At 45.6% G+C, this 19,471-nt stretch overlaps 1 protein-coding gene across 1 annotated transcript in view; it reads right to left on the reverse strand.

The window, feature by feature from the left end:
* Positions 1 to 11,634, reverse strand: part of MXRA5 (matrix remodeling associated 5) — a 122,198-nt gene extending 110,564 nt beyond the window's left edge. Inside the window, exons 1-3 of the mRNA XM_057538701.1 lie at positions 11,506 to 11,634; positions 7,606 to 7,655; positions 7,294 to 7,390 (exon numbers count right to left, since the gene is read on the reverse strand). The gene's annotated coding sequence lies outside the window, so the exon portion shown is untranslated. The remainder of the gene's footprint in view (positions 1 to 7,293; positions 7,391 to 7,605; positions 7,656 to 11,505) is intronic.
* Between the last annotated feature and the right edge of the window lie 7,837 nt (positions 11,635 to 19,471).

Genomic DNA, 19,471 nt, shown 5'->3' on the forward strand with positions numbered 1-19,471 from the left:
AAGTCAGGGGACAGTTTTAGGTAAGAAAGATGGTGGAAGGTTTATGTTTCTGCGCATCCTTTGGCTGGAGGGCAGAAAAGACTATGCGGGGTGATGGTGGACGCAGATGCTGAGCCGGGGGGCTATCGCAGGCATGCAGGTAGGAGAGGGGGGGTGGATTTAATTAGTAGCTCTCTTAGAGATGAAGGAAAGGGACAGGTTCAGGATAGGCTTTGGAGGCAGAAACACCATCCTATGAACTGGATGTTGTTCTAGGGGAGATGCGGGGGAGGAGAGATGTCAGGAAGGGACCTTGGGTTTTGCTCTTGACCGTGGAGCCAAGACTGACGGAAGAGGTGTAACGGGAAGTGACCGAGAGTTCCCTTGCCGACGTAACTTTTGAGATCTGTAGCGGATAATCCAAACGTGAAGAGGAAGGGGGGTATCCTAGGGGGTTCTTGGCTTCCGTGACAAATATATGAGGGTCAAAGCGATGTCAGTTATGCTCAGAAACGAGAATGGATTCTAAATTCTGAGTCGCACGAGGAGTATGCCTGAATCAGAAAACCCTACAAATCCGCTGCTACAGTTCCCTTGTTATTCACAGACGGCCCTTCCAAGAGATTCCATTTTGCACACGCGTGTTTGCAAAGGCGTCTTTGGAGGTACACTCTTCTTCGTCCTGCATACAAATACTTCTCTGTCTGTCAAGTCCTCGTCTTTGCTGGAAGGGTCGCTGTCTCTCTGCCTCTGGGTTTTGGAAGCAGTAGCTCCCTATTGTTCCTTGAGAACCTCCTGACCTGCACAGAACGGAAATCAAACCATCTGCTGACGTCTTGGGTAGTCAGGCTGTGAGGACAGCCTACATATTCAGATCGAGATAGTCAGGGATCTTACTGTCTTCTCCCCTTTTTCTTATTTGTGGGAAGCTAGGGTGCAGCTGCCATGGTTGAAATTGGGGAAGATGTAGGCACTGCAGAACCTCTTTATGTTTCAGAACCTATGACAGTAGATGTCAAAAACATGTATCCCCTGTGACTCACTTGCCCGCGTTTCCTAGGAATTTCACAGCTTTGTATTAGACAAACATTCACTGAGCAGCTGAAATAGGACCAGCACTGCATGAGGCTTTATCCACACAAGGTAAATAGGTTTCATTCTTATCTTGAAGAAGAGGTTTCCCACGTAGTTTGGAGGAAAGAAATCCTTTTAGCTCAGGGCACTCTGTTAAAAAAAAAAAAAGACACATACACTGCACTACAAGGGGACCGGGGGAATCCGTATAAAAAGGACTACAGAGAAATGAAAATCAGAAAAGCTCACTGGCTTTCTCCGTGTCACTTGGCAACACTTCTCTCCATCCGAGAGAGTGGAAGATGAAGCAGAAAGTACAGAAATGATCCAACAGATGCTCAGACCCTTACACACAAATGCTTGTTAAATTGCTCATAACCCCCTTGGGCCAGCCCTGCCCCTTGCCATCCGCCATGATGTTCTGCTATTTTGGCAACACCAATATGCACTGACATTCCTCACGGAAAATGTGAGTTTAGAAAAGGCAGAGCGTAATCAAATTCAAGAAGTGATTTCTCTGTTAGGAAAGATCTTGCCCATGAAGACTAATATATGAATACTCATCGATATTAATGGATTAATGAGTTACCATCTTCTGAAACACTGGGGCCAATTCTTCCTCAGAACTGGAGTGGCTACCAAAAGGTCTTGTAGGATGAGAGAATCCAGCTCATCAACCCGAAGTCTAGTATTCAAGAAAAAGCCCAAATGGTATGCATCACACTTTGTTTAAAATTTCACTCCGGTCCTGAATCTTCCCTGCCAAGTTTTAAGTACGAAATGCCATAAAGAGTCGTTAAATGTTGGTTGCCTAACAGGAGAGATGAGACATCTGTGGTGATTCACCCAATGGTCTATCTTACTACAGAATTGCTTACAAGGATAACATTACATGAGCTCTAATTCGGTGTTTATCAAGGGTAAATATGCATCCTTAGGTTTTCCAGACAATGAGACAGTTCCTGTATGCCTGCTGCGTGGAATTCTGGCTGATAAGATGCCTGGGTGACCCCACCAGACACAGTGTCTGCCGTGGTTTGAAATATTTGTCATGGCGAAGCTAGCTTCTCATAAATAGACACAGTCCTAAGGCATATCTTAAGAGACTGTCGCAATATTTGCGTTTTCTTATATATTGCTTAAAGATTCTTGGGCATGTGCGCCTTTTGTCTGAACTGACTGTGATGACTATTTCTGGCATCTTCCGCAAAAACAGGTTATCTGGTCGTTTTTATTACTTTATACACAATTACAAACCGTCCGCCTTCCAAAGTGAAAAGAACTTCTGGGTAAAGCGTAATAAGCCTGGGATGCGAGGGACGGTTACAACAGCTGCTTCATGAGACAAAATGAGACCATATCCTTCTCCACATTTAGTTGGTGGCAACAAATTGTGAGGCTGGCAGTTTCGTTTCTGATGCAGAGTAAAGAAGTGAGTAATTCACTTTCGTCCCAGGGTGGGTGCCTTTGTCATTTTAAAATTAAACTGAGTTTGAATCTGCCCTGCAATGTTTTTTCTTATTTTATTTTTTAATTGAGTAGAGTTGATTTACAATGTTGTGTTAGTTTCAGGTGTACAGCAAAGTGATTCATTTATATATATATATAATATATATTCCTACATATAATATATATTCTTATATATAACATATACCTACTCTTTTTCATACTCTTTTCCATTATAGGTTATTACAAGATACTGAGTAGAGTTCCCCGTGCTCTACAGTAGGTCCCCATTGTTTATCTATTTTATATCTAGCAGTGTGTATCTGCTAATCCCAAACTCCTAATTTATCCCCCTTCCCTTTCCCCTTTGGTAACCATGAGCTTGTTTTCTATGTCTGTGAGTCTGTTTCGGTTTTGTAAGTAAGTTGCTTTGTATTATTTTTTTAGATTCCACGTATAAGTGATATCATAGGATATTTGTCTTTCTCTGTCTGACTGACTTCACTTAGTATGATCATCTCTAGGTCCATCCATGTTGCTGCAAATGGCAATATTTCATTCCTTTTTATGGCTGAGAAGCAACCTAAGTGTCCATGCATATATGAATGGATAAAGAAGATGTGGTTTATATACACAATGGAATATTATTCCTCCATAACAAAGAATGAAATAACGCCCTGCATTCTTTAAATGAACTGGGAACACAGATTTTCTAGAGAGGAATGTAAGGGAGAAAGAAACACCCTGCAGACCTCATAGCTGCAGGGCTGCCAGCAGCCAGTTCCTTCAAACGCCGTGACCGTAACAGGGTGACCGGATGGGTGTCTTTTCCTCAGCAGTGAGGAGCGCAGAACACATGGAAACTTTCTGGAGTTACTGGAATTTTTAGGTGGCATCACAGCTGTCTGAATGCTGCATGCCTGGCCAGCTGGCTACTTTCTCTCTTTTATTTTTTCAGATCCTTCCCTTAGTTTGTATTTGGACGTTGCAAATGATGTTTCAGAATGACTTTAGAATACTGTTACCGCCCCCATATGCTCCAGCAAAAATTCTATCCTTTATTCGGCCCAGTGCTTAATGCATCCTAAGATGTACGCACACACGCGCACACGCACACACACACACACACACACACACACATATATACGTAGACATTATGATGGTTAATTTTATGTGTCTTGATTGAGCCACAAAGTGCCCAGATATTTGGTCAGACATGATTCTGGGTGTGTCTGGGAGGGCGTTTCTTGATGGGATTAACATTTTTTAAAAATTGAAGTAGATTTGATTTACTATGTTGTGTTAGTTTTAGGTGTAAAGCAAAGTGATTCAGTTACACATATATGTACGTTCTTTTTCAGATTCTTTTCCACTATGGTTTATTACAAGATACTGAATATAGTTCCCCAGGCTATATACAGTAGGACCTTGTTGGGTGAGGTTAACATTTGAATCAGGAGGCTGAATAAAGCAGACTGCCCTTCACCATGTGGGTGGGCCTCATCCAGTCGACTGAAGCCCTGAGGAGAACAAAAGGATCCACTCTCCCACAGAAAGGAAGGAACTTCTCTCTGTCTAACTGTCTTCAAACAGGGACATCTGTCTTCTGCCTTCAGACTCAGAGTGGAGCTGACATTATCAACTCTTCTGAGCCTGCAGCTTGCTGACTATAGATCTTGTGGTTTCTCAGTTTCCATAACTGCATGAGCCACTTCCCTACAGCAAATCTCCTTATATATACATCACTATGGTCTGCATGTTTATGTTCTCCAAAATCCACGTGTTGGAGCCCTAACCCCCAAGGCGATGGTATGAAGAGGTGAAGAGGGTAGGAGAGTGGAGCCCCACGAATGGGATTAGTGCCCTTATAAAAGAGACCCCAGAGAGCTCCCTCACCCCTTCCTCCGTGTGAGGACACAGCAAGAACATGTCCGTCTGTGAACCAGGAATCAGGCTCTCAGCAGACACCAGATCTGCCAGCAGATGCTGAAATCTCACCCTCCAGAACTGGAAAAATAAATGTCTGTTGTTTCTAAACCACTCAGCCTGTGGCACTTTGTTATAACAGCCCAAATGGGCTACACATATATGTACCAAATATGCAATAATAATATATAATATTATTTTATGTATGATAACATATATACTTATATATAGACACATATATAATATATGTTATATATATTACATATATATGCCTTACATATTATCATATATAACATGTCCATCTTATATCTAATCTTGAATATAATATATGTTCTCTGGAGAATATATATATATATTCACAAATTCACACACATAGATCTATCTGCATATACAGATGCAAACGCATATTCATTTCCATTTCCAGCTGATATATTACAACCCAAAAGCATGGGCAGGTTAAGACCCCACGTGGAAGGATGGAGCCTGTGAACAACGGCAGACAGGCATCTGCCAGCAGGTAATTCCCTCTCCCTTCCTCTGTTTGAGGGTCAGTTCCTTCCGTCCACGGGGAAGGGGGCGCCTGAGACAGAGCAGCCAGCCTTGCTCATACCCACAAGTGGTAACCCCGCCTTGCCCTGTCTCTCCCTCCTTCCCTGCCTCGGCCCCTGTTCCCCCTCCTCCACTTCCTTGGACCAGGACCACCTCATTGCTTTCTCCCTGCTTTCGGGGGGACCCCACCTAAGACATGGACCCTTGAGCTCACTGAGGCACCAGTATCCACAGTTCATCCCTGAGCTGCGCTTCTCATGCCTGGTATTTCTCGAGAATGCTCAGTGGTAATTGGCGGAGGGCAGGCACGGTGCTGGGGCAGGACTGACAAAAATGAGAAGCTGCAACCCCTACCCTCACATCGTTCAGAGACCACAGGGCAAACGGGGGATGAGGAGGGAAGTGAGACCAGGGCTGTCATGAAATGACAGACATTGCTAAGAGACCATCTAGGGGGCGTGCCTGGCCCTGCTGGGGGGATGCTGGGGGAGTAGCAGGGAGGGGGTGAATCTCTGGGGCTGATTCCAAAAGCAGAGGCATGTGCGTCTCAGGGGGAGATGTTAGGGGAGCATTTCTCGGGGCAGAAAGCCGCAGAGGGATGCTGTAAATGAGATTCAGGGCAGGGTAACGTCCACGGTGCAGATGTGGCAACGGGTCCTGCAGTGCGGGGAAGAGACACATAGCTGCTGATTCGGGGCCACGGACAGAGACAGAGGTGACACAGGGCGCCGGGGCCTTGCAGGCTTCCTGGGCGACTCTCTCAGTAAGGGACCGATCTTTGGGAACTGAACAAGCCTCTAATGCACCCTGTATCAGGGTCTTCCCAAAGTTACCTATTCGAACACCCTTGGTCTCCTCAAGAGAGAGGCAAGGAGACTCGGGGTGGCAGGACGTAGCAACGGGAAGCAGAGGAACGGAGTTCAGGCTCCAAACAGCACAGCCGGGGGCCGAGCGGCCAAGACGGCGGAGCAGAAAGACCCCGAGCTCACCTCGCCTCACGGACACACCAAAATCACAACTCTGCAGGACAGCCATTGATGAAAAAGACTGCAACCTACCAGAAAAGATCTCCTACAAACTAAAGACAAAACAGCCAAGTCTGTTTGTTTTCTGCCCTGAATCTCAAAGGGTTCCAGAAGTCTCCTCCCTCCGGGGTCAATCGCATGGACCTGGTTTGGGTTCGGTCACCACCTCTTGATCAATAAGCCCCGCAAACGATGGTGACAGCAGAAGACGGTCGTAGAGAAGCTACTCGTGAATCAAAAAGATCCTTTCAACGATGGGGAATTACCAGGGGGTGGGAAGGCACCCAGGACTGGCTAAAACTAGTGTACTGCGCCTAAAACTAACTTATTTTTTGTGTGAACTGTTGGCGATCTTCAAAAGAAGATATGCAGTGATATGACGGTAACGAATAGACAAAGGAATGAACAAAACAAGCATGGATCCACCAGCCGCTTCAAACATCAAGAACATTTCCGAATCATTATTACTCTCTGGGATCCCCTTTCCTTTCAATGCTCCTCGAGAACCACTCCCACCAGAGTTAAGTATTTTCCCAAATTTTACGTGCAATAAGAAAATAGGAATGACTTCGCCACAGATCTCTGTATTTCTCAATAACATATTAGTATTCCATTCTGCTTGCTTTATTCATTGAGAGCACACTGTCTGGTCTTCTGTATTCTTTTCTCTCAACTGTGCATTTCTAAAATGCACGAGGACGTTGCCTGTATATTCAGTCAACTTGCTTCACTTTTGTACAATATTCCACTGTCAATCACTTCACACTCTATATATCTGCTCTCCTGCCAACAAACACGTGGGTTGTCTGCAGGTTGCGGTACTAGAGGCATTACTCCTGAGAACATGCTTATACACGGACACACATGCAAGACATTCTCTAGAGTTTCTACCAATGAGGGGAACTTCTGAGTCACCTTCAGCTTTTCAACACGGCGCCAAATGGATTTCCAAAGCAACTGTCCCAATGTACAGTGCCGGCAGCAAGGGATGAGTCTCGTCACTGCTTGCATATGCGTCAACAGAGGGTTTTATCCATGGGCAGAGGCTACTAACTGATCCCAAACCAAATTATCTCTCTTCTCAGCTTGGCAACACCTCCCAGCGGGTCTCAGCATTTGATGTGTCTGTGTGGTTGAGTTCTGGCTAAAGGAACGTTAAGTAGAAAGATGTACACCATGGAAACCTCCCATGGGTAAGCGTGCACGTGTTTTCTCTCTTTCAGCTGTGCGGCACCGAAGCAACGGCAACAAAAAACACCAACAGGAACAAACCAACAAATGAAAACCGGGGTACCTTGGGAGGTAGGTGTCGAAGATGGCAGAGGACCAGTTTGGCCAGGAACCTGGATCTGTCACTCCCCGCGGGAAGAAATCTCCTCAAGTAGGAACACCTGCAAAGGATGAGTCATTTAAAATAAATAAACTGTGATTGCGTTAAGTCTATGAAATTCTCCGGTGTCTTTGTCAAAGCAGTTCGCATTACTCTCACCAACACAGCCCCCGACTTCCTAACTGGATCAACCTCCTGCCTCTCCAATGACAGCGTAGCCAATGTGAGTTTCTCATTTTCAAACACGATTGGTTGACTTTTCAGCTGGTGACTCACCTGCGTGATTCCGCTTCTGGGAAGCCCGAATCTTCTTGTCTTTTGCTCACCTAGAGAAGGTAAAATAATTGTAAGAAAATACGAGAATATGCAGATACGTGTATATAAACAGCTGTAGACTTCTACAGCTACCCTACATAGGGGGTATAGGAGTATGTGTAATAAACATATTTAGAAATGTGGCAATTTGGGAAATTTTTCAGGATTTAGCTCTTTCATATCAGGGCTTTTTAGAATATCTAGGGAGCCCCATGTTCTGAGGGATGTATATTTGTGCCCTGATTATGAAGGGCTTTACACTGGTATACAGAATTTTATGTGGGTATCATTCATGCCCCTTAGAATCTTATCATCAAAAAAAATTCCAAAGATTAAAAACCCATTAGCCTTATTGTAACTAGATGTTCCTGGGTGACAGCTAGCCTCTAGACGAGCACAGTCCTGTAGAAGTTTCTGCAATGTTGGAATAACGTTCTACGCTGCACCATCCAACATGGCGGCTACCCAGCACTCACTTGAAACACAGCTAGCATGACCAAGGAAGTAAGGTTTTAAGTTGTCTTTTATTTTAAATCATTTACATTTAGTTAGACAGGGATGACTACTGGCTACCATGTTAGGCCACAGGAATACATCTCTAGACCCTTCGCACTCAACACGTGGACCACCATCAGCATCTCCTGGGTACCAGCCACGAACGGATGTTCTCAAGTCTCGCCTCGGACTTACCATGTCAGACTCACACGTGAGCACGTTAAAGTTGGAGAACACCACGTTAGAGTTGCTTCACACAGATATCCCGTGTTTCTTCTCCTTCCTGAATCTGTCCCAAACAAAGCACGGTGGTGTCCTCCCATTACCCAATGACATTGACACCACCCATGCCTCTACCTGCAACTCCTTCAAATTCAGCTCATCTGTGCTCAAGATTATCAAGCTATTCCTCATTTTGTTTCTAAAGTTAGAGCAAAATATGCTGCACAATTTTTGCACTGTTGTGTAGCACCACGTGGTACCTGACATAGAATGGGGAGACGCTTAATATTGTTTCTATAAGAAAATGACGTGCAATGAATAATTGGTTGAAGCGAGCACCCATATGCTACAGATTTCCAACGCCAAGCACACTGTTAATGAAAACAAACACACCGCGGCGTGGTCCCTTCAGATGAACCCTTGCCGAGACTTTTCCCATGATGGCGTGCGTCTGATGCCTAAGGCACAAGCATCTCTTATAAAAATTCCACCACCCACCTTATCACAGTTTTCAGTCACACACTGTTAAACTTGACTGGACCTGACATGGAACTACCCTTCTGCCCAGAAGGGCCTTTAATACATGACGTTTGATCACTGTAAAGGCCAGGTTGCTTTTATGTCAGTAGCAATTTGGAGGAAAACCATTCAAGGGGCACAAGAAATTGGGTTAACAATGGAAGAATTAACTGGGAGGTAGGGTGGGTAATTACTCTCAGAATAATCACGGGTAACAATTCTGTAGCACCTACTGTGTGCAAGCATCAGACTAAAAGTCTGACGTGCATTAACACCTTGGACCCAGCATGACCAGGACATTGATGGAAAGAGGCCACTGGGAGACCAGTCAGAAGGAGGCGGATTCAGTCCCAGGAGGGAGAAACCCAAGTGTCGCAGTGGGTTTGGGGAAAAGTGGCTGGGCTGGGTATTGCTTTGTTGGTAGATTCTCTAAGATTTACCATTACTCGGATCAGGACAGAAAGAAAGGAATCAATAAGCACCAACTTCCAGATTTTTTTTTTTTTAATTTTATTTATTTATTTATTTATTTATTTATTTATTTATTTATTTATTTATGGCTGTGCTGGGTCTTCGGTTCGTGCGAGGGCTTTCTCTAGTTGCGGCAAGCGGGGGCCACTCTTCATCGCGGTGCGGGGACCGCTCTTCATCGCGGTGCGCGGGCCTTTCACTATCGCGGCCCCTCCCGTTGCGGGGCACAGGCTCCAGACGCGCAGGCTCAGTAGTTGTGGCTCACGGGCCTAGTCGCTCTGCGGCATGTGGGATCCTCCCAGACCAGGGCTCGAACCCGTGTCCCCTGCATTGGCAGGCAGATTCTCAACCACTGCGCCACCAGGGAAGCCCCAACTTCCAGATTCTGACTTGAATAATTATGTATATATACAGTTGACCCTTGAACAACACAGGTTTGAACGGTGTGGGTCCACTTCTAAGCACATTTTTTCCACTAAATACGTACGACAGAACCACACGATCCAAAGTTAGTTGAACCCTGGTATATGGAGGAACCATGGACACAGAGTGCTGACTATAAGTTATACTCGAATTTCTGGTGCCCTGAACCTCCACGTGGTTCAAGGGTCAACTACAGTGGGACCATTCTGAGAAGGGGAAACCTGGAGGGTAAGAAGAGATTTGGAGGATTTTTTTTTTAGAACGGGGTCGGGGGGTGGAGAGTGTAAGCCAAAGTTCTCAAATGATTAGAACAAAGCCGTCCTATCCCTGAGCTGCTCTAAATGATCACAAGGCAGGAAATACCACAAATAAGGTAATGTGCCCGGGTCGGGTTTTCTCTTTTAGAGAGAGGTCGACCACCATTTTCGTCCTGGATTTATCCTCTTTGTCAACGGCTGTGAGAATCTTTCATGCATTTCTCAGTGGCTCACCTGTTCCCCATGGAGCCCATTTGTTCTCAGAAGACAAGTTGGGTTCCATGATGCCAGAACTATAGGTCAAGGAGGGTGGTCCCTGGTGCTCCCCGAAATCTTCACAGAGACAGTGATGTCTGGCTCCAGGCTCTTATCCCAGCAAGTTCAACTCTGGCTTGTCATGATTCAGCTCCAATCAGACACACTTGGGGGCTTGTGGTAGAAGGAGACGTCTAAGCCATGGACCACCCACCATGTTTGATGTATCCATTGTAGGTGTCATCAGATGGCTACAGGTGTTGGCTGTCCAGTTTGCATACCCCATGGCCATGCTGCCTCTGGGGTCCTGCCACCCGCTAGCCAAGCTTCCATTTCTTCCGAACCCAGGCTATTTAGAGAGAATCACGGAGTATATATGTCAACCCCAATCTCCCATATATCCACCATGGATACTATGTATAAAATAGATCACTAATGAGAACCTACTGTATAGCACAGGAAACTCTACTCACTGCTGTGTGGTGACTTAAATAGGAAGAGAATCCAAAAAAGAGGGGATATATGTATACGTAGAGCTGATTCACTTTGCTGTACAGCAGAAACTAACACAGTATGGTAAAGCAACTCTACTCCCATAAAAATTAAAAAAAAAAAAAGAGAGGGGAGAGAAGATGGCGGAAGAGTAAGACGCGGAGATCACCTTCCTCCCCACAAATACATCAGAAATACATCTACACGTGGAACTGCTCCTACAGAACACCCACTGGATGCTGGCAGAAAACATCCGACCTCCAAAAAGGCAAGACACTCCCCACGTACTTGGGTAGGGCAAAAGAAAAAAGAAATAACAGAGACAAAAGAATAGGGACGGCACCTGCACCAGTGGGAGGGAGCCGTGAAGGAGGAAAGGTTTCCACGCACTAGGAGCCCCTTCGTGGGCAGAGGCTGCGGGTGGCGGAGGGGGGAAGCTTTGGACACGGAGGAGAGCGCAGCCACAGGGATGCGGAGGGCAAAGCGGAGAGGTTCCCGCACAGAGGCTCGGCGCCGAGCAGCACTCAGCAGCCCGAGAGGCTTGTCTGCTCAGCCGCCGGGGCGGGCGGGGCTGGGAGCTGAGGCTCGGGCTGCGGTCAGATCGCAGGGAGAGGACTGGGGCTGGCGGCGTGAACACAGCCTGAAGGGGTTGGCGCACCACAGCTAGCCGGGAGGGAGTCCGGGGAAAAGTCTGCAGCTGCCGAAGAGGCAAGAGACTTATTCTTACCTCTTTGTTTCCTGGTGCGCGAGGAGAGGGGATTCAGAGCGCCGCCTAAACGAGCTCCAGAGACGGGTGCGAGCCGCGGCGATCAGCGCGGACCCCAGAGACGGGCGTGAGACGCTAAGGCTGCTGCTGCCGCCACCAAGAAGCCTGTGTGCGAGCCCAGGTCACTCTCCACACCGCCCCTCCCGGGAGCCTGTGCAGCCCGCCACTGCCAGGGTCCCGGGATCCGGGGACAACTTCCCCGGGAGAACGCACTGCGCGCCTCGGGCTGGTGCAACGTCACGACGCCTCGGCCGCCGCAGGCTCGCCCCGCCTCCTCCGTACCGCTCCCTCCCCCCGCCTGAGTGAGCCAGAGCCCCCGAAGCAGCGGCTCCTTTAACCCCATCCTGTCTGGGCGGGAACAGACGCCCTCAGGCGACCTACACGCAGAGGCGGGTCCAAATCCAAAGCTGAACCCCGGGAGCTGTGCGAACAGGGAAGAGAAGGGGAAATCTCTCCCAGCAGCCTCAGGAGCAGCGGATTAAAGCTCCACCATCAACTTGATGTACCTGCATCTGTGGAATACCTGAATAGACAACGAATCATCCCAAATTCAGGAGGTGGACTTTGGGAGCAGGATGTATTAATTTTTCCCCTTTTCCTTTTTTTGTGAGTGTATATGTGTATGCTTCTGGGTGAGATTTTGTCTGTATAGCTTTACTTTATAATAGCTTTATTTTACTTCACTATATTTTATCCTCTTTCTTTCTATTTTTTCTCCCTTTTACTCTGAGCCGTGTGGATGAAAGGCTCTTGGTGCTCCAGCCAGGCATCAGGGCTGTGCCTCTGAGGTGGGAGAGCCAACTTCAGGACACTGGTCCACAAGAGACCTCCCAGCTCCACGTAATACCAAACGGCGAAAATCTCTCAGAGATCTCCATCTCAACATCAAGACCCAGCTTCACTCAACGACCAGCAAGCTACAGTGCTGGACACCCTATGCCAAACAACTAGCAAGACAGGAACACAGCCCCACCCATTAGCAGAGAGGCTGCCTAAAATCATAAGTTCACAGACACCCCAAAACACACCATAGGATGTGGTCCTGCCCACCAGAGAGACAAGATCCAGCTTCATCCACCAGAACACAGGCACTAGTTCCCTCCACCAGGAAGCCTACACAACCCACAGAACCAACCTTAGCCACTGGGGACAGATACCAAAAACAAGGGGAACTACGAACCTGCAGCCTGTGAAAAGGAGACCCCAAACACAGTAAGATAAGCAAAATGAGAAGACAGAAAAACACACAGCAGATGAAGGAGCAGGGTCAAAACACACCAGACCTAACAAATGAAGAGGAAATAGGTAGTCTACCTGAAAAAGAATTCAGAATAATGATAGTAAGGATGATCCAAAATCTTGGAAATAGAATAGACAAAATGCAAGAAACATTTAACAAGGACGTAGAAGAACTAAAGAGGAACCAAGCAATGATGAAAAACACAATAAATGAAATTAAAAATACTCTAGATGGGATCAATAGCAGAATAACTGAGGCAGAAGAACGGATAAGTGACCTGGAAGATAAAATGATGGAAATAACTACTGCAGAGCAGGTTAAAGAAAAAAGAATGAAAAGAACTGAGGACAGTCCCAGAGACCTCTGGGACAACATGAAACGCACCAACATTCGAATTATAGGGGTCCCAGAAGAAGAAGAGAAAAAGAAAGGGACTGAGAAAATATTTGAAGAGATTATAGTTGAAAACTTCCCTAATATGGGAAAGGAAATAGTTAATCAAGTCCTGGAAGCACAGAGAGTCCCATACAGGATAAATCCAAGGAGAAACACGCCAAGACACATATTAATGAAACTGTCAAAAATAAATATAAAGAAAACATATTAAAAGCAGCAAAGGAATAGCCAAAGCAATCTTGAGAACGAAAAATGGAGCTGGAGGAATCAGGCTCCCTGACTTCAGACTATATTACAAAGCTACAGTAATCAAGACAGTTTGGTACTGGCACAAAAACAGAAATATAGATCAATGGAACAGGATAGAAAGCCCAGAGATAAACCCACGCACATATGGTCACCTTATCTTCGATAAAGGAGGCAAGCATATACAGTGGAGAAAAGACAGCCTCTTCAATAAGTGGTGCTGGGAAAATTGGACAGGTACATGTAAAAGTATGAAATTAGAACACTCCCTGACACCATACACAAAAATAAACTCAAAATGGATTAAAGACCTAAGTGTAAGGCCAGACACTATCAAACTCTTAGAGGAAAACATAGGCAGAACACTCTATGACATAAATCACAGCAAGATCCTTTTTGACCCAGCCCCTAGAGAAATGGAAATAAAAACACAAATAAATAAATGGGACCTAATGAAACTTAAAAGCTTTTGCACAGCAAAGGAAACCATAAACAAGACCAAAAGACAACCATCAGAATGGGAGAAAATATTTGCAAATGAAGCAACGGACAAAGGATTAATCTCCAAGATTTACAAGCAGCTCATGCAGCTCAATAACAAAAAAACAAACAACCCAATCCAAAAATGGGCAGAAGACCTAAATAGACATTTCTCCAAAGAAGATATACAGATGGCCAACAGACACATGAAAGAATGCTCAACATCATTAATCATGAGAGAAATGCAAATCAAAACTACAATGAGGTATCATCTCACACCGGTCAGAATGGCCATCATCAAAAAATCTAGAAACAATAAATGCTGGAGAGGGTGTGGAGAAAAGGGAACACTCTTGCACTGTTGGTGGCAATGTAAATTGATACAGCCACTATGGAGAACAGTATGGAGGTTCCTTAAAAAACTACAAATAGAACTACCATACGACCCAGCAATCCCACTACTGGGCATATACCCTGAGAAAACCATAATTCAAAAAGAGTCATGTACCCCAATGTTCACTGCAGCTCTATTTACAATAGCCAGGTCATGGAAGCAACCTAAATGCCCATCGACAGACAAATGGATAAAGAAGATGAGGCACATATATACAATGGAATATTACTCAGGCATAAAAAGAAATGAAATGGAGGTATTTGTAGTGAGGTGGATGGAGTTAGAGTCTGTCATACAGAGTGAAGTCAGTCAGAAAGAGAAAAACAAATACAGTATGCTAACACATATATATGGAATCTAAGGAAAAAAAAAAAAGGCCATGAAGAACCTAGTGGCAAGACGGGAATAAAGACACAGACCTACTAGAGAATGGACTTGAGGATATGGGGAGGGGGAGGGGTGAGATGTGACAGGGTGAGAGAGTGTCATGGACATATATACACTACCAAATGTAAAATAGATAGCTAGTGGGAAGCAGCCGCATAGCACAGGGAGATCAGCTCGGTGCTTTGTGACCACCTAGAGGGGTGGGATGGGGAGGGTGGGAGGGAGGGAGATGCAAGAGGGAAGAGATATGGGAACATATGTATACGTATAACTGATTCACTTTGTTATAAAGCAGAAACTAACACACCATTGTAAAGCAATTATACTTCAATAAAGGTGTTTAAAAAAAAAAAAAAGAGAGAGAGAGACTCATGGAGATTTCCTCTCCAGATGGCTCCAGTTTTCCTCATCCCTCACTGGGTTGGCTCACTGCCCGTGGACATCACTTCATTCCACTGAGGGTTGGGGGCGGGTCACCCTGTGTACCGTGGAGGCCCAGAGAAGCAATGTATGCCAGCAGGGCGAGTCTAGGGCAGGATCCTGGAAGCGGAGATGGGTTTTTGTGAGCTGAGCATGGCAGGATGGATATTGGCAGGACACTTTCTAACATTTATAGACCGTTTCCAAAATGGTAAATTGGGTGAGTCCTCACTCCTATGTATTTTGTGAAGAGGCTAGACATTAAGAAATGGTTGTGGAATGAAGTGAGGGTTTATGGGTGACAAATGTATAGAGACAGTGGTCCACACACATGTCTGCCCAGTTGCCACATCTGGAACATATGACTGTTGAGGAGTAGAACTAGAAGAGAAAAGTGATTGCCAGTTGATGATAGCGGAGGGGGAGGTGATGCTGGGCAAAGAGAAATCCCCCTGATGGATCCTGAAAGGCTTACAGATATTACTATAAATAGGCACATAGACAATTTTTTTTCTGAACTCTATATACGCCGCTGGGTATGAAATAGATATCTAGTGAGAACCTGCTGTAGAGCCCAGGGAACTCTACTGGGTGCTCTGTGGTGACCTGGATGGGAGGGACATCCAAAAGGGAGGCGATACGTGTATACATGCATACAGCAGGGTCACTTTGCTGTGCAGCAGGAGCTAGCACAACATTGTAAAGCAACTATACCCCAATAAAAAAATAAATATTAAAAAAATAAGTACAGAAAAGAAAAAGTACATGGGAAAGGAAACTTAAATACATATGACTAAACGAAAGAAGCTAATCTGAAAAGACTACCTACTGTGTGATTCCAGCTCTATGACATTATAAAAAAAAGACAAAATATGGAGACAGCAAAAAGATCAGTGGTTGCCAGGGTCTAGGGGAAAAAGGAAAATGAACAGACAGAGCACAGAAGATTTTTTAGGGCAGTGAAACTACTCTGTATGATGATAAAATGATGGATACATGTCATTATACATTTGCCCAAACCCACAGAATGTACACCATCAAGAGCAAACCCTAATGTAAACTACAGACTTGGGGTGATAACATGTCAATGGGTTCATCCATCTATTTTAATTTTACAAATGTACCACTGGGTACATCCATCACTTCTATCTATCTATCTATCTATCTATCTATCTATCTATCTATCGAGAGAGGGAGAGAAGTTATTTTAAGGAATTGGCTCACATGATTTTAGGGCTGGCAAGTCCAAAATCCCTAGGGCAGGCCAGCAGCCTGGAAATTCAGTAAGAGTTGATGTTGCAGTCTTACGTCCAGTGTCATCAGGGCAGCAAGCTGGAAACTCAGGCAGAATTCCTTCTTCTTTGGGGGACCTCAAATCTTTTTTTCTCTTATGTCCTTCACCTGATTAGATAAGGCCCACCCACATTACAGCAGGTCATCTGCTTTACTCAAAGGCTACTGATGCAAATGTTCATTCCAGGTATAAAATATCTTCCCAGAAACATCTAAACTGTTTGACTGGTCACTGTGGCCTGGACAAGTTGACAGATAAAATTATCCATCACAGGCTGTACTTTTTTTTTTTTTTTTTAAATTTTTTTTTATAGCTACTTTATTTACTTATTTATTTATTTTTGGCTGTGTTGGGTCTTCGGTTCGTGCGAGGGCTTTCTCTAGTTGCGGCAAGTGGGGGCCACTCTTCATCGCGGTGCGGGGACCGCTCTTCATCGCGGTGCACGGGCCTCTCACTATCGCGGCCTCTCTTGTTGCGGAGCACAGGCTCCAGACGCGCAGGCTCAGTAATTGTGGCTCACTGGCCCAGCCGCTCTGTGGCATGTGGGATCTTCCCAGACCAGGGCTCGAACCCGTGTCCCCTGCATTGGCAGGCGGATTCTCAACCACTGCGCCACCAGGGAAGCCCCACAGGCTGTACTTAAACAAAGCCACTTACGCAGGCATGTCTGATGGTCTGACCCAACTCCAGCAGGTGATTTCAGCTCACCAATCTAACGTTCTAATTAAGTCCAGTTGCAGACAGATAAAAGCAATTCCTTGTTTGGACATTACGAGGACAGAATCAGCATCTGTTTTCTCCATCTGCCGCCTTCCTTGTCCTCAAGGCCCTGGACCACAGTAGCTGTATTAGCAGGGGAATCAGACTGAATGGGTGAATTGCCTTGTGTTTCATTTTACTAACAGCACCACCGTTAGCCACCAGCCTCTCAAACCTCTTCACCTCCCTAAATCTTAACTTCCTCATCCGGAAAATGCGGATTCTATCAGCCTCCACACATAGAAGCATTTAGAGCTTCAAATGTTCTGCTATTAGAACAATGCATTTAGAGCTTCAAATGTTCTGCTATTAGAACAATGTCTGGGATACGGGAGGACCAGGCTGGATGGCTCACAGACAGGAAGGATAGCACCAGGGTCCATGGAGTTCAGAGAAGCACCCAGACCCCCTCGGATCTTTGTGTGGAAGCAGCACACTGTCACCCCGCTCTGCAGTCTCCATGACACCAAGGCTGGAGAGAGGACCCCGCTCCAGCATCTCCAGAGGACCCCGCCACATGGTGCTAGCCAGGAGATGTGTACTTCATGGTGAGCCTTTCAAGCTTATCTCTGGGACTCCTGCAATGACAGTGGACGCACCTGGAGGAATCTGGCTCAGGGGACAATCCCAGCTGCGAAGTATCCTGGGACACGGACCAGTCACTTTCAGTTCTCTCTTCTCCAGGTGAGCAAGTAGGAAGGGGTTTCCAGTTTGCAGATGGCAGATGGTGGGACTTCTGGGTCTCCATTATCATGGGAGACAGTTACTCATAAACAATTCTCTCTCTCTCTCTGTAGATAGATACATAGATAATAGATATGATAAGTAGATAGATGATAGATATAGACATACATAGATGAATAGATATTGATAGATAATAGAGATAGAGGTTGATAGCTAAATAGATAGATAGATAGATGGATAGCTAGCTAGCTAGATAGGGTACATATGGTAAGTAGACAGATGATAGATAGATAGGTCAATAGATGATTGATAGAGGATTGGATTAGATAGATAATATTAGATAGACTGAGATGGATAGATGATAGACAGACATATGGACTAGATACATAGATGATAGATAGGTGATATAGATATAGATACAGATATATAGATATAGATAGATATCCGGCGGGTTCTGTTTCCCTGCGGAATGCTAATACAGGTCATCTATACTTGGAGACGGCAAACAATAACCCACAGATTAATAACCCATCAAATAACCCATCAAATCGTGCCAGCTGCCTGTTTCTGTATACAAGCTAAGAATAATTATGTATTTTTTAAATGGTTGGGGAAAAAAGTCAAAAGAAATGAAAAAAGTCAATATTCTATGAGACTTGAAAATTATGTGAAATTCAAATCAATAAAGCTTTATTGGAACACAACCAAAAGCATCTGTTTAGGCACCGCGTGTATCTCTGTACCCGTTGCAAGGCCGAGCTGAGTAGTTGAGACGACGTGTAGGGCCGAAAAAGCCCCCAGTATTTCCTCTCTGGCTCTGTACAGGCCACGGGTGCCAAGCCGTGCTCCACGTCTTTGAGGAGAAGTCAAGCAAAATCCTTAAGAAACCATTAGCTGCTCAGTCTCTGTGATGTTGGGATGACCCCTTATTCTGCACAAGTCTCCTATAGAAGATTCCACAGGCATCATCTCCCGATGCTTTTCTGAGCGTTTTCCACCTTTGGGGACACCTTGTCTGTAAGGCCCACGCCACCCTTGACAGCCTCAGCTGTCGCCAGTAACGGGTGTGTCCCTAAAGAGATCCCATTTCCCCTCTAACGAGCACCGCACGGCCCTGCTCTGCACAGCTTTCAAGGCGCTGAGTCATCTCCTTCTGGAAAACTCAGTCCATTACTTTTCCTTCTGCAAAGCAGCCAGGCCATGTCATCTCCTTGCCAAGCTCCCACAAACTGAGATAATCATAATTGCTAAATGGATTACCATAAATACCAGTTTTGCAAGAGCAGAAACCCAACGGCAGCTGTTACCCCGAAGCGCATTCCAGAGGACGGCGTCGTGGGTGATTTCATAGTGCGTTAGGTGGTGATTTATGTGGAAACATCTCCAAGAAGTGAGCTGAAAGGATGCAGGCAGGCGGGATCATGGAAGCAGTCATGGCGTTTTGAAGAAACAAAAAGATCGAGAGCAAGTGTCGTCTCTCTGGCTTTTGGGCTTCTCGGCTCCCAGACGAGGGGAGAAGTACTGAGAAGCATTGGACTCACGTCACCTCTTGATCTAAGCAGGTGGTACATATGTAGTGTCATCTCATGCTAGGATAGGATGGGTTCTCCTCCCAGAATCCCGAGGA

This window comes from Balaenoptera acutorostrata, chromosome X (assembly GCF_949987535.1).
Source record: "Balaenoptera acutorostrata chromosome X, mBalAcu1.1, whole genome shotgun sequence".
In the NCBI taxonomy this organism is placed as follows: domain Eukaryota; kingdom Metazoa; phylum Chordata; class Mammalia; order Artiodactyla; family Balaenopteridae; genus Balaenoptera; species Balaenoptera acutorostrata.